Below are 13,771 nucleotides of genomic sequence, written 5' to 3' on the forward strand. Positions count from 1 at the left end.
AATACTTAAAAAAAAATGTCTCTAAAAGACACCTGACCATGTAAAGAAAAATAAAATATTTTGGCGGCTTTATAACATATGTGGAAATAAAATGTGTTAAAACAATAGCACAAAGGTTGAGAGGGGAAAATGGACATAAATTATTAAAAGATTCTTATATGTGAAGTAGAATAACAATATTTAAAGATAAGTGATAAGTTAAAGATTTATATTGTAAATCCTAGAATGAACGTTAAAGAAGAAAAAGAAACAACAAAGAGGTATAGCTAGTAATATAGAAGAAAAAATGGAATCCTAAAAAATAATCAAAAGAAGGCAACAAAGAATAGATGAGACAAATAGAAAACAACTGCAAGTGGTAGACTAAAATTCAACCACACTGATAATTACATTAAATATAAATGATCTAAAAATTTCAATTAAAGGCGAGATTGTCAGACTGATTAAAATGTTAAAAGAGTAAGACCAAACTATATCCTGTCTAAAGAAATGTGCTTTGAATATAAAGACACAGTCAGATTAAGAAAGAATGGGTGAAAAAAAAAGATATATTATGCAAAGACTAATCATAAGCAATTTATATTAATATCAGACAAAGTAAACTTCAGAGTAAGGACTACCACCAGAGATAAAAGAAAAAAACTCATAATGACAAAAGGGGCAATTCGTCATGAACAGAAGAATCCTAAGTGTGTGTATACCTGATGACAGAGGTTCAAAGTACAAGAAACATGGGGCCACGACCATGGCGTAGTGGTCGAGTTTGGTGTACCCTACTTTGGCAGCCCAGATTCATGGGTTCAGATCCAGGTTGTGGACCTAAACTACTCATCAGCTATGCTGTGTCTGCGACCCACATAAAAATAGAGGAAGATGGGCACCGATGTTAGCTCAGGGCCATTATTCTTCAACAAAATTAATTTAATTTAATTTAATTTAAAAAATAAGAAGGAAAAACTGATGGAACTGAAAGGAGAAATAGACAAATCCACAATTATGGGTGCAAATTTCAACAATCCTCTCACAGTAATTGATAGAACAAGTAAAGAGAAAATCAATAGGCACAGATTTGAACATTATCAGTCAACTTGACCTAATTGATATTTATAGAACAGTCCACCTAACAATTGCAAAATACACATTCTTTTCAAGTGCAAATGTAACATTCACCAAGATAGTCCACATCTAGGGCATTAAACAAGCCTCATATTTAAAAGGACTGAAAAAATATAGAGTATGTCCTTTGACCATAAAAGAAGCTAGAAATCAATATCACTATACACCTATTAGAATGGAAAAAAAAAATTTAAGCCAAAAAACTGACAACACCAAGTGCTGACAAGGACATAGAGCAAATGGAACTCTCATACGTGGCTGGTAGAAATGTCAAATGGCCCAAGTACTTTGGAAAACTATTTGGCAGATTCTTATAAAGTTAAACATACGCTACCATATGACCCAGACATTCCACTCCTAAGTATTTACCCAAAAGAAGTGAAAACACATGACCGCAAAATGACTTGTATGCACATATTCACAGCAGCTTTATTTATCCCAGCTCCACACTGGAAACAATCCATAAGTGCATCTACAGACAAATAGATAAGAACACTGTGATGTCCATGTAACGGAATGCTACTCAGTAATAAGAAGGAGCAAACTACTGATATGTACAACAACATAGATGAATTTCAAAACATCATTGCTGAGCTAAAGAATCCAGACCCAGAGAAGCATGTCTGTGTGTGTGTGTGTACATATATACACACACATATATATATTTATTTATATAAGGTTCTAGAACAGGTAAAAGAGTGACAGAAAGCAGATCAGTGGTTGCCTAGCCCTGGAAGCAGGTGGGATTGACTGCAAAGGAGTATGAGGGAACTTTTCTTGGTAATGGAAATTTTGTGTTTCTTAATTTTGGTGATGTATACACAGGTGTCAAAATTCATCAAACTGTACACTTGAAATGGGTTCATTTTATTATATATAACCCTTGTCTCAATAAAGTTGATTTAAAGAGAAAAAAATTGTCAAGATATGTATTTTTAAAATACACTTTACAAATATATGTTACGCTTCAATTACAAAAATCTTAAAATTGGTTGTGATACAAACTATTTGTAGGATTAAAAATAAAGACCAACATTCACCCATGATCCCACCCCCCAAATAAATTACGCTGTTTTCATTTTTCTTCTTTGCCTCCCATCCTTTGCACGTCTGCAGTTTAACTGAACTTCGGCATAGGAACATAGGCTAGTAAGGCCTCAGGTTGCAAGTAACCCCAGGGCAGGAGTGCAGCCAGGCCTCAGGAAGGAGGGCAATGGAAGCAGGCCTGGAACACTGCTGGGGCTCCCTCCCTCTCTACTGTCTGTGCCTCCTGTGAGTCCACCACTTTCTTTTCTTTGTAGACTGGCTTTTTCCGCTTTTTCTAGTCATAAGGCAAAAAACATAGGCAGAAGAAAGGACAAATTTGTACCTTATCGTGTAGCTGTCACCGACTAACTGCCCCAAGTAACTCAAAGGGGGTTTCTGAAGCACTTAATTGTTTCTTAAAGGTGTTTTTTAGTTATGCTAAGAGACGCAATCACCAACGGCCCTGAACCGGTCCAAACTCCACTACAAGAGCGGAGCCTGGGCAGACAGGCCCAAAAGTGTCCAAGAATTACCTTTGCATCATTGTAATGTTAAGGTCTCTGCCTCAGGAGCTTAGGCCTTATCACCATAACATACAACATATGTGGAGACATGTTTTCCAACTGCACCTGCACAAGTGAATACCCATCTCTACCTGTGATGACAAAGCCTCCCTTTTGAGTATTCATTCCCCATCCAAAATAAAGATACCTGTTTCCCCTTCCTCGGGGGCCGTGGCTTTGGAAGTGATTCCCTGTGGTCTCTTTATGTGCTGCAAATAAATTTTACTTTGTGTGACAACTACTTCTGGTGAAGGCTTTGATTTCAACTCACCAAGAAGCGAACCCACTTTGGTTGGGTAACATAGCCACTTAGAACGTGACTTAATCTACTCTTCTGGATCCCATTCCACAATCCCTACAGAAGAGACTCATAGATTTAGTTTCCCATCCTTGAACAAATCAACTGTGGCAAAGTATGAGAAAGAAAACCTTGGGTAGGAGTTGCCTCTGAGCCAATCGGTTGTGCCCTGCAGCCCCTGGAGGAGACACATTTTAAGCCTCACAGAATTTGCTTAGTTCCTGCTGTCTGACAACACCTTGGGACCCTCTGCTACAAGTAGAACAAGGATATTTAGGACAGAACAGTCACATGTTAGCATGCCTGAAATAAGTATTGACAATTTTGATGGGCAGCTTCAGTTTCTAGCAGTGATGTGTACTCTTATTGATGAAAATGACAATAAAATTGGACCTAGAACTAAAACGAACTGTCACTGGAATGAAAGCATTGCGAAAGGACTATTGCATTGAACCTTAAGTGTCATCTTATTCAACACAGAAAATAAGCTACTGCTACAGGAGAGGTCAGACACTAAAATTTCCTTTCTAGGTTTTTTTTTTTGTTTTTTTACTAATACTTGTAGTTATCCATTAAGTTATACAGGAGAACCTGAAGAAAATAATACAATTGAAGAGAAAAGGGCTGCACGGAAATCTTTAAAAGCTGAATTATGAATATCCATGGAGCAGGTTTCCCCAGATTACTTAATACAAATTCATTCAATCTGATGATATTTGGGGTGAACATGAAATGGATTAAATTTTTTGTTTGTTTGCTTTGGTGAGGAAGACTGGCCCTGAGCTAACATCTGTGCCAACCTACCTCTATTTTTTGTATGTGGGATGCCGCCACAGCATGGCTTGATGAACAGTGTGTAAGTCCGCACCCGGGATTCAAACCCATGAACCCCGGGCTGTTGAAACAAATTGTGCGAACTTAACCACTGTGCCACCAGGCAGGCCTTGTGATTGCATTTTGTTTGTAAAGATTGCATTTTGTTTGTTTGTTTGTAACTTTGGATCCAGATCCCTGTGAGATGAAGAGCTATTGTTATGTGTCAAAGGAAGAACTAGAAAAACTTGTGAGAAAAGCAGCCAATAGTGAAATCAAGATGCCTTCCTGGGTCAAAATGATTGCACAGACTTTTCTCTTTACATAGTGAGATAACTGTTCTTGAATCAATTTGTTGAAAAAACACGAACATGAAAGCATGGCTGAATGACTTTACAAGTGTGAAAAACGTGTCCATATTAAACTTAGAAAGATTTTAAAAAACCAAATCCGAGACCCCACGTCCTTTAGATCTTTAATGGTGGCACTAATCATCACCATCCGTCCCCCAGGATCTGATTTTGGTTTTGATTTAATATCTTGTGGGGGGAGGCAGAGGGAAGTCACAGGGGCTTCCAGTTACCCTTTTAAGCTTCCCCACTACAGTAGCTCTTACCCCACAGGCCAAGGACCCAACTGCCAAGTTCTACTCTCATGGCCTGTGGAACTGACCACCAATTGCATCCACAGACCCACAGGACCCGCTGTAAGCCAGACTTGAGTTAGGACTCCATTTATGACCTCCTGCCTCCACTCCGTATGCCTCAGCTTTAAAGGGGGTTTTTGATGACTTCAGGCTTATGACTATCAATGTCAACTCAGGCCCTGTGTTCAGTAGTCCTTGAAATGTCTGGGTATTCCTCTTTCCTCAGTGTCCAGTCACCTGAATAAATGGCCCCTTTGAGGAATGACTAGGAATCAGTACAGTGTACACTTGCCACCGTGTTCCAGGGTCCTTCCTCCTGGGACGTGGCCATCTCTTCAATCAATGAGTTCCAGATGTGAAATTTGGCTCAAGTCTGGGAACTGAGCAAGGCATCATGATTCTTTATTCGGGTGATGGCCCTCGGCCTCCTACTCCTCCAGTCATGCCTTCTTTTGATTGTGGATATTCAGCAGCAGCTCTGCTGGCTGCCCATCTGTTTTGTCCCTAGAGACACCATGTTCTATTAACCATTTCTATTTCCACATGTCCCTATGAATCAACCTCCCTTGGCTGTCCCACCAACCTTGCTGATTTTTCATGATGAATGCAGCCTCCTACTTCCCCATGATTAAGCACTGCCACCTGCCTCTATTACTTTCAGTGGGGCCCCCATCATCCCCATCACTCTTAAGGAGCCCAGCCTGTGACTGCCTCTCCAACTGTCACCCCCAGCCTGCAGAGGAGAGCCACTGCTGAATTTCTTCTTGATACTGGTGTCCTCACCAGCACGTTCCTGCTGGCCTTGCTGAATGACGTTTCCTCTGAGCCTTCCCAAGTAGCATCACCGTCTGCTGGGTCTTCTGGCCTCATTGAATGTACCCATTCCAGTCTGTCACCTCCCTGAACCTTTTTATTCCTTCCTCTACCACCTGCCAGAGCAACTTGGGAACTTCCACTTCATTCAGTGCAACTCAGTGCTTTCTCCAGGCATCTCAGTGACACCCTGGCGTCCCTTGAGATCCTTGCCACGGCATTAAATCCTATGTCCCAAGAAAGGGTCCCCAAGTTAATGAATTCTTCCTTGTCCAGTTTTATATTCTGTTCTTCTTGATCAAAAACTCTCAAAATCCAATCCCAGAGGTACCCCCCCGCCCCAGCTCCCACAGTACATGCTGGGTAAATCTGGCAGCTCCATTGGGGTATCATATCTCTCCTTGCTTATCAGGCCCAACACGTCCTCAGGCAGGTCATGCTGAGATTTAACCCTGGTTATCAGCCTGGCAGCCAAGTGAGAAGGTGGGGCAGCTCCTGAGCGGAAACCTGCTGTCTTGTCAGAGAGAAGATGCTGCAGTGTCTTCTTGCATGGGAGGAGAGCTGGCTCTTAATGGAAGCCTGGACACCTCTGCAACTCTGAGGGTTCAGGAGACTCCGCAGAGCCAGGTCCTTGGGGGTATCCCTCCAGGTGTCTCCTTCCCACGTGTCACGTCCCAGGTTTTCTCAACCAGGACTCTGACCCTGGTGTAACCACCTGGCCTTGGCAAAGCATTGAAATGTCTCTGGAGCTCAGTGACTCCAACTGCTAAGTCCAGCGTTTGCTCCTCAGCTGGTCCACTCGTCATGGTGGTGATAAGGGCCTCTTTGTAAGCTACCAAGAGGCCCTCTGGCTCTCCACTTAGCTCTTGGGTGGTCGTTAACTCCTTTTTCAGTATTCCTATACAGGGCATCAGTACAACTTAGTAACAACCAGCCAACTCCACTGTCCTTGTAAGCATTGTTTCTCCCTATCTTTCACTGCCCGAATCATCACACCAGCAAAGATGCTACCCTCAGGACATTTTCCTGGGACACCACACGTGGAATCTTCAGTCACCCTGTGTCAGACATTAGCCATGCCCCACATTCCACTTGGGATGGGATGGTCCCTGCCAGGCAGGTGGGGAGTTACCCAGTCCCAAACCCCATTGTGCCACCTGCTTTTCCAGACTATTTCCCAGCACAGAGTGTTCCAGCGCAGGTTCCCTGAGAAGCAGATGCTAGGATGGAATCAGATATGCCGAAGATTTATTTGGGAAAACACTGTTGAAAGATAAAGCAGAGAGTACAACTGTAATTTCACAAGGTTGTTAACTATCATAATCTTAATTTAAAAAAAATAATAAAAAATTTTTAAAAAGATAAAGCAGAGAGGGAGCAAGAGAATGTGTGGAGAGCTCAGAGCAGAGTGCATGTCTGGCACCTGTAAAAGGAGCAAAGGGCAGGAAGGAGACGGGGCTGGAGTCCGGCCCTGAGGAAATCTTAGCCATGCCGGTGGGGAGGCTGTGTTAATGATGCTTGAATCACCTTCCATGTTTGATTGCTGAAAGGACACACAGGACTCCAACAGTTTACACTCATAGTTTTTTTGTTTTCTTTTGGTTTTAGACTTTTTTTTGAGCAGTTTGAGGTTCACAGCAAAATTGAGCAGAAGGTACAGAGATTTCCTCTCTAGCCCTCCCCACACTCATGCACAGCCTCCTCAGGTCAACATCCCCCACCAGAGGGGTACATCTGTTATGATGGATGAGCCTGCACAGACACAAACTTATCACCCAGAGGCCACAGTTGACATGAGGGTTCATTCCTAGCACAGAACAGTGTTTATAGGCAAAGGATAAGGTACAGTAACAGCAGAAGTTCTGTGAGGAAGAGCGCTGGAGCTCTCAGGACCTCCCCTGCTCGGTAGCACAGGATGCGCTTTGTCTCCAGATCTCAAACCATCATCGACTATGCACTGAGAGTGAGCTGACCATGTAAGCATATTCCAGCTCCATGACCAGCCTTGATGTTTGAAATCCCCAAGGCTCCATCAAAGAAATGATTATTAAACAGTGCTGACAAGCTGGTATGTCCTGCTCCCCAAACGATCCACAGACCAGTAGCCATAAAATGTCATTTAATATCTTCCATGGTGTTGGCCAAGGGTCACCATCATGCTGCAGGCAGCTCTTTAGGTAAGCATGCAGCCATTCTGGACCATGCCACGCAGGAGCCCCAGAGCAAAGGTTGCTCATTGTAGGAGGCCCATATCGGGTAGAAATGGCCTGGCTCTAGCAGCTCTGCCATGCTCACTTAGCGGCTAGAAGCAGCCTGGGAAGAGCACGACACTGGCATGAATGCTGTGCTGTATCTTAGGGTGCAGCAGCTGGAAGCTGTCAGCCAACTACGCTCCTCACAGCTGGAGATCTGAGAGGCATGGCTAACAACAGGCACTTCAGGAAAAGTTTCTAAAATCTCCCCCCAACTCTTGTGTGGCCGCTGTTTCTCTCTCTAGTCTTACCTCTTGCATATCTTAAACTCTCCAGCCATCCTGAACTGCTTAAAGTTCCTAGAATAAAAGTCATGTGCTGTCTCACCTCTGGGCCTTTGCACATGACCCTTAGCCAATGATATTACTTTTTTCTTCTACTTCCTCTCCCTAACTTCTATTCATTCTTCAGGTTTCAGTTCAGAGGCCACTTCCATGAGAAAACTTTCTTGCTCCCCAGCCCCAACTCTATGCTCCTGTAGCATCCTGTCCTCAGCCCTAAGGTAGCACTCAACACACTATTGTAATAGAATTTGTCTGTGTCTTCCATTAGACCACAAAATCTGTAACGGTAGACACTATGTCACATTGAATTTTGCCTAGTACCTGCCACAGAGTAGATGCTTAATAAATATTTGCTGACCAACTACTGGATAATTGTACCCTATTGAATTGCTTAGAATACCTGGGGTTAAGAAGAGAAAGTAAAATCAATGATCATCCAACTCAATGTTTCCTTACATCCCATGGAGACATACATGTCCTGAAGGGACAATCTTTCTGGGTTAGAATCCACAAATCTGCTATGTTGAGCTGTCCAACCTTTCTGGTCTGGGCAGCTCTGATGACAAGGCGCTCCTCCTTGGGTGGCCTGGTCTTTTGAGCTCCCTGGTTGATGTGCCCCAATTCATTTAGGAAATTCTGGACAAGGATTGAGTGTGCGTGGGGGAATACGTCTTTCTACTTTCCCTCCCATAAGATAATCTACCATAATTTTACCATAGTTGGTTACGCAAGATGCCTGGGGAAAGAGCTTGTCATTGCTTCTTCAAAGAAATCTTCTTCTTCCTTAAATTTTGCTCCATTTTGCAGACTGAAAAACAAAGAGCTCCATAAATACCCTGGGGTGCACCAGTAAATTTTGCTGAGCCTCATGTCTTTAGAAGTCGTGTCTCAGAAATACAACTAAAACATTTAGCTCCCTTCTGGGTACAATTTAGGGAAAGAAGATATAGGAAAGAGTGGCAGAGAGCTGGTGTTTGTGGGCTGGGATGTGGGCCAGGTGTTTTACATAAGCGATCTCATTTAATTCTCCCTACAGCCCTAGGAAATAGGTTTAATGATCCCCTCCTCTGTTTTGTTTTTTTTTTTTTGGTTTGGTTTTTTGTTTAACCAAATGATACTCTTACCCGGGTCTCAGGAGAAACAAGTGCTTGATGACCCTCCTAGGGGTCATTCTAAAGAAACAGGGTCTGTCAGGAATTCAATTTGCATCTTGTTGTAGCCACTCGGGTACAACAGGAAAAGTAGCTCCTCTTTCCAGCATAGTTTGCAGAATAGTAAGTAGAAGGTGTGGCAGAAAAGACAGAGTGGAAAGGAAAGCAGTGTGCTATTTTCTTTTGTTTGTAGCTATCATTTCAAATTGCCCAGCAGAGGGCTTCGACTTTGCATCTTCATTTGTGGCTTAGAAAAAGATTCTGTTAAAAGTGACTGCCAAAGATTTTAGATTGAGAAAAAACCCAAAAAGTCTGAAAATAAGGTTTTCCGTGTAACAGTTTTCTTGAGATATAATTCGTACATCATACAATTCACCCACCTAAAATGTACAACTCAGTAGTTTTTAGTATACAAACAGACTTGTGCAGCCATCACTACGATCAATTTCAGAACATTTTCGTGAGTCCACAAAGAAACCTTGTACCCTTTTGCAGTTACTCCCAATTCCTGCCCCTCCACCACCGCCCTAGGCAACCACTAATCTACCTTCTGTCTCTATGGATATGCCTATTCTGGACGCTTCCTATAAATGGAATCATACAATATGTGGTCTTTTGTGATGGCTTCTTTCACTCAGCATAATGTTTTCAAGCTTCATCTATGTTGTAGTATGGATTAATACTTCACTTCTTTTGATGGCTGAATAATCGTCCATTATATGGATATACTTTTTTAAAAAATAGCTGCTTTTATTATAAAAGTAATGAAAATTTTACAGCAGAAAAATGATAAGTATAGACATAAAGAAAATAAAAATCACCCATAATCCCACCACACAGGAATAGCCACCATTTAGATATCTTTTGTTCTGGATTTTAGTCTATGCATATATATTTGTAAATGGGACCATACTGTGTGTACTGTTTGTGCAACGTGGATTTTTTTATTGTGGTAAAATATACATAATATAAAATTTACCATTTTAACAATTTTTAAGTGTACAATTCAATGACCACCATTCATCTCCAGAACTTTTTCATCTTTACAAACTGAAACTCTCTACCCACTAAACAATAACTCTCTGTTCCTTCCTCCCCCAGCCCCTGGCAACCACCATTCTGCTTTCTGTCTCTATGAATTTGACTACTCCAGATACCTCATATAAGTAGAATCACATATTTGTTTTTTTGCGATTGTATTATTTTATTTAGCATAATGTCTTCAAAGTTCATCCATGTTGTAGCATGTGTGAGGATTTCCTTCCTTTCTTTCTTTCTTTTTTTTTTTTTGGGGTGAGGAAGATTGGCCCTGAGCTAACATCTGTGCCAATCTTCCTCTATTTTGTATGTGGGACACTGCCACAGCATGGCTTGATGAATGGTGTGTATGTCCACGCCCAGGATCTGAACCTGCAAACCCCGGGCCACCGAACTGGAGTGCATGAACTTAACCACTATGTCACTGGGCTGGCCCCTCCTTCCTTTTTAAGGCTGAATAATATTCCATTGTATGTATATACCGCATTTTGTTTATCTATTCATCCATTGATGGACACTTGGGTTGCTTCCACTTCTTGACTACTGTGAATAATGCTGCTATGAACACGGGTGTAGAAATATTCTTCAAGACCCTGCTTTCAGTTCTTTGGGGTATATACTCAGAAGTGGAATCGCTAGATCACATGGTAATTGTTTCATTTTTTGAGGAACCACCATAGCAGCTGCACCATTTTACATTCCCACCTGCCATGGACAAGGGTTCCAATTTCTCCACAACTTTGTCAATACTTGTTATTATCTGTCTTTTTTATTACAGCCACGCCATGAGTGTGAAGTGATATCTCATTGTGGTTTTGATTTGCATTTCCCTAATGACTATTGACTGAGCATCTTTTCATGCGCTTACTGGTTTATTACATCTTTCTTGGGTCCTTTGCCCATTTTTGAATTGGGTTATTTGTGTTTTTATTATCAATTTGTAAGACTTCTTTATGTACTTGGTATATAAGTCCCTTATCAGATAAATGATTTGCAAATATTTTCTCCCAGTTTGAGGGCTGTCTTTTTGTTTGTTTTTTGTGGGGTTTTTTTGGTGAGGAAGAGCACCCCTGGGCTAACATTTGTAGCCAATCATCCTCTTTTTGCTTGAGGAAGATTGTCACTGAGCTAACGTCTATGCCAATCTTCCTCTATTTTGTATGTGGGATGCCGCCACAGCGTGGTTTGATGAGCGCTGCTAGGTCCACACCAAGGATCTGAACCTTTGAACCCTAGTCCACCAAAGCTAAGCATGAAAACTTAACCACTACACCACGGGCTGGCCCCCTCTTTTTTGCTTTCTTGATAGTGTTCTTTGAAGCACACAAGTTTACAAGGAAGTAACTCAATATTTGATAAATGGGCCATAGGACTGGAAATCATCAAACCTGATATGCCTAAAATGTGACTGTTTGTTTTTCTTAAGATGTATTTTTATCTAGATTTTTCATGACTTACTGTCCTTGTCCAAATTTTAGGGCTTTTGTTTAAGGCAGACAATGACGTACAATCATGTCATCTTAAACTGAAATACACAATTTAAAATTTAGCAGTCCTGTGGTGGGTGTTGTCCTCACATCACAGAGGGAGAAACTGAGGCACTGAGAGTGGGCCAGATTCCCGATTCTAGCACCTGGTCGATGTTACCTTTAAGCAAGTTACCAGGTTGTTGGGAGAACCAAGGAAGTCAATGACTATAAAACCTCCATCATAAACATCCAAGAAAGAACCTCACTGAAGATCACAGTGAAGGGCCTTGTTCCCAGTCACACAGCTAACAAGCCGTAGATCTGGGGCTGGGACATGGCTTCAGGCCTCAGAGACTAAGACTCATTTAGGGTTTTTGTTTAAAATGCAGATTATGAGGAAGGGCCTAAAAACACTTATTTCAATACAGCAGACCTGCCATTGTGAGTTTGTAAAAACTGCCTTAGGATAAAACGTGGCCTAATGATACCTTGACCATGGTTTACAGTCATAAAAGGCATCCTCCTCCCACTCCCCAACCCACCTTCCTGCCTACCCTACCTCGGCTGTTTCTTCCTACCCTTTCATTCTCAGAGGACAGACCTTTTCTTGAACTCATCTCCAAATTGATAGTGACCCACCCCGCAGGTGTTGACAACAGGACCAGTTGTTTTTCCTCTTCTTAGAAGGCAGATCAGATTGTGCTCAGAAGGCACAGGAGGGGTTAAGTTAGCTACGAAGGAGGGATGACTTTGTAAAATTGAATTTTTTACCCTCTCTGCTCAAACCCTGCTCCCCCTCCTACCTCAAAAGTGGCAGCACCTAATTATCCGAGGCATAAAGTTGGTATCACCAATGATATGAGAAACTGAGGCACAGAGAATTAAGAAATGAACTTGCTGGGCCAGCCTGGTGGCACAGTGATTAAGTTCACAGGTTCCGCTTTGGCAACCAGGGTCCGCATCCCAGATGCAGACCTACTCGCCACGTGTCAAACCATGCTGTTGCAGGCATCCCACATATAAAGTAGACAAAGATGGGCACGGATGTTAGCTGAGGGCCAGTCTTCCTCAGCAAAAAGAGGATTGGCAGCAGATGTTAGCTCTCAGGGCTAATCTTCCTCCAAAAATAATAATAATAAAATTTTAAAAAGAAATAAACTTTCCTGAGGTTATACAACCGGTAAGCAGAATCCCACCCAGGCCTTGGGGCTCCAGAGCCCACCCCCTGAAGCTCTAGGGTGGCAACTAGACCCTCTCTCCTGGCCTTTGCCTGCCTGACTGCCCAACAAGCTTCCTCCTCATTCCCAGGACTGCCATCTTGTCACACTCTGATCCATTTCCCACATTTTTGTTCTCCAACAAACGGAAACATGCCATCCCCATTAGGTAGAACCCAACTCCATCCTCCCAGGCTCTTAGCAAGCCCACCTGCTTAGCTTGGCCTCTGTGTCCTGCTCTGTCCTCATCTGGGTCTACCATCTCTTTACTTTTCAGTTCCTGGAATTCACCCATGTTGTATTTTCATTGCTTAATTACCCCCCTCCCCACCCTCCATAAATTCCTGGAAAGAAAGGATTGGAGCTCAGGAACATTTGTTAAGTGAATTATTGAAAAGCAACAGTGGTTTATAACTGCAGAGTGTTAGAGACAGGAGTTGTGAAATCTTTCCCCGGACTTCTTTCAAAACCGGATGAATCCTCATCCAGAGTCTCCTAACACTTCGATCGGGGTACTCGATCATCTCGTGGTGTCACTGTCGATTTCTGTCTGTGTCCCCCAGCGACTGGTTCTGTAATTCTCTCCCAGCTCCCTACACGGTCTCGGGTCGAAGGGATGAAAGAGCTGAGCCGAACAGCTGAGACGCGGCCCTAAACGACTAACTTCGCGACCTCTCAAGGTCCCTCCGCCCAGCTCCACGCAGCCCCGGTCCTGACGTCCGGGAGGCGCGGGCTCCGCGGCGGGCGAGCGCCGAGCGATGGCGGGACGAGCTGCGGGGCTCCCTGGGCCAGCCCTCCGAGGAGGGAGGGGACGCCTCGCCGGAGCAGCGTGGGCTTCGCAGCCCTGAGAAACCGACTTGGAGCTGAGCCCCCTCGGGTAACGTGACCGCGCACCAGGGCTTCCTCCCGCGCCGGGCCCACAGGTGCCGCCTCCCAGTCCCGCCGGCCTCCCTCTGCCCCTCGGAACGAACAGCCTGCAGCGCCCGCAGCTGCAGCGCGGGCCGCGAGACGCGCGCCGGGAGCCGGGCCGCCGGGCCGCGGAGCCCGCGCTGCCCCCCCGCGCTCCGCCGCCGAGCCTCTCGGCG

General features: G+C 43.6%; 1 pseudogene; it reads left to right on the top strand.

Moving 5' to 3' along the window:
• The first annotated feature begins 3,302 nt into the window (after window positions 1-3,302).
• On the top strand, window positions 3,303-13,341 carry LOC124248157 (isopentenyl-diphosphate Delta-isomerase 1-like; annotated as a pseudogene).
• Window positions 13,342-13,771: the final 430 nt, after the last annotated feature.

The sequence above is a fragment of the Equus quagga genome, chromosome 12 (assembly GCF_021613505.1).
Source record: "Equus quagga isolate Etosha38 chromosome 12, UCLA_HA_Equagga_1.0, whole genome shotgun sequence".
Classification (NCBI taxonomy): domain Eukaryota; kingdom Metazoa; phylum Chordata; class Mammalia; order Perissodactyla; family Equidae; genus Equus; species Equus quagga.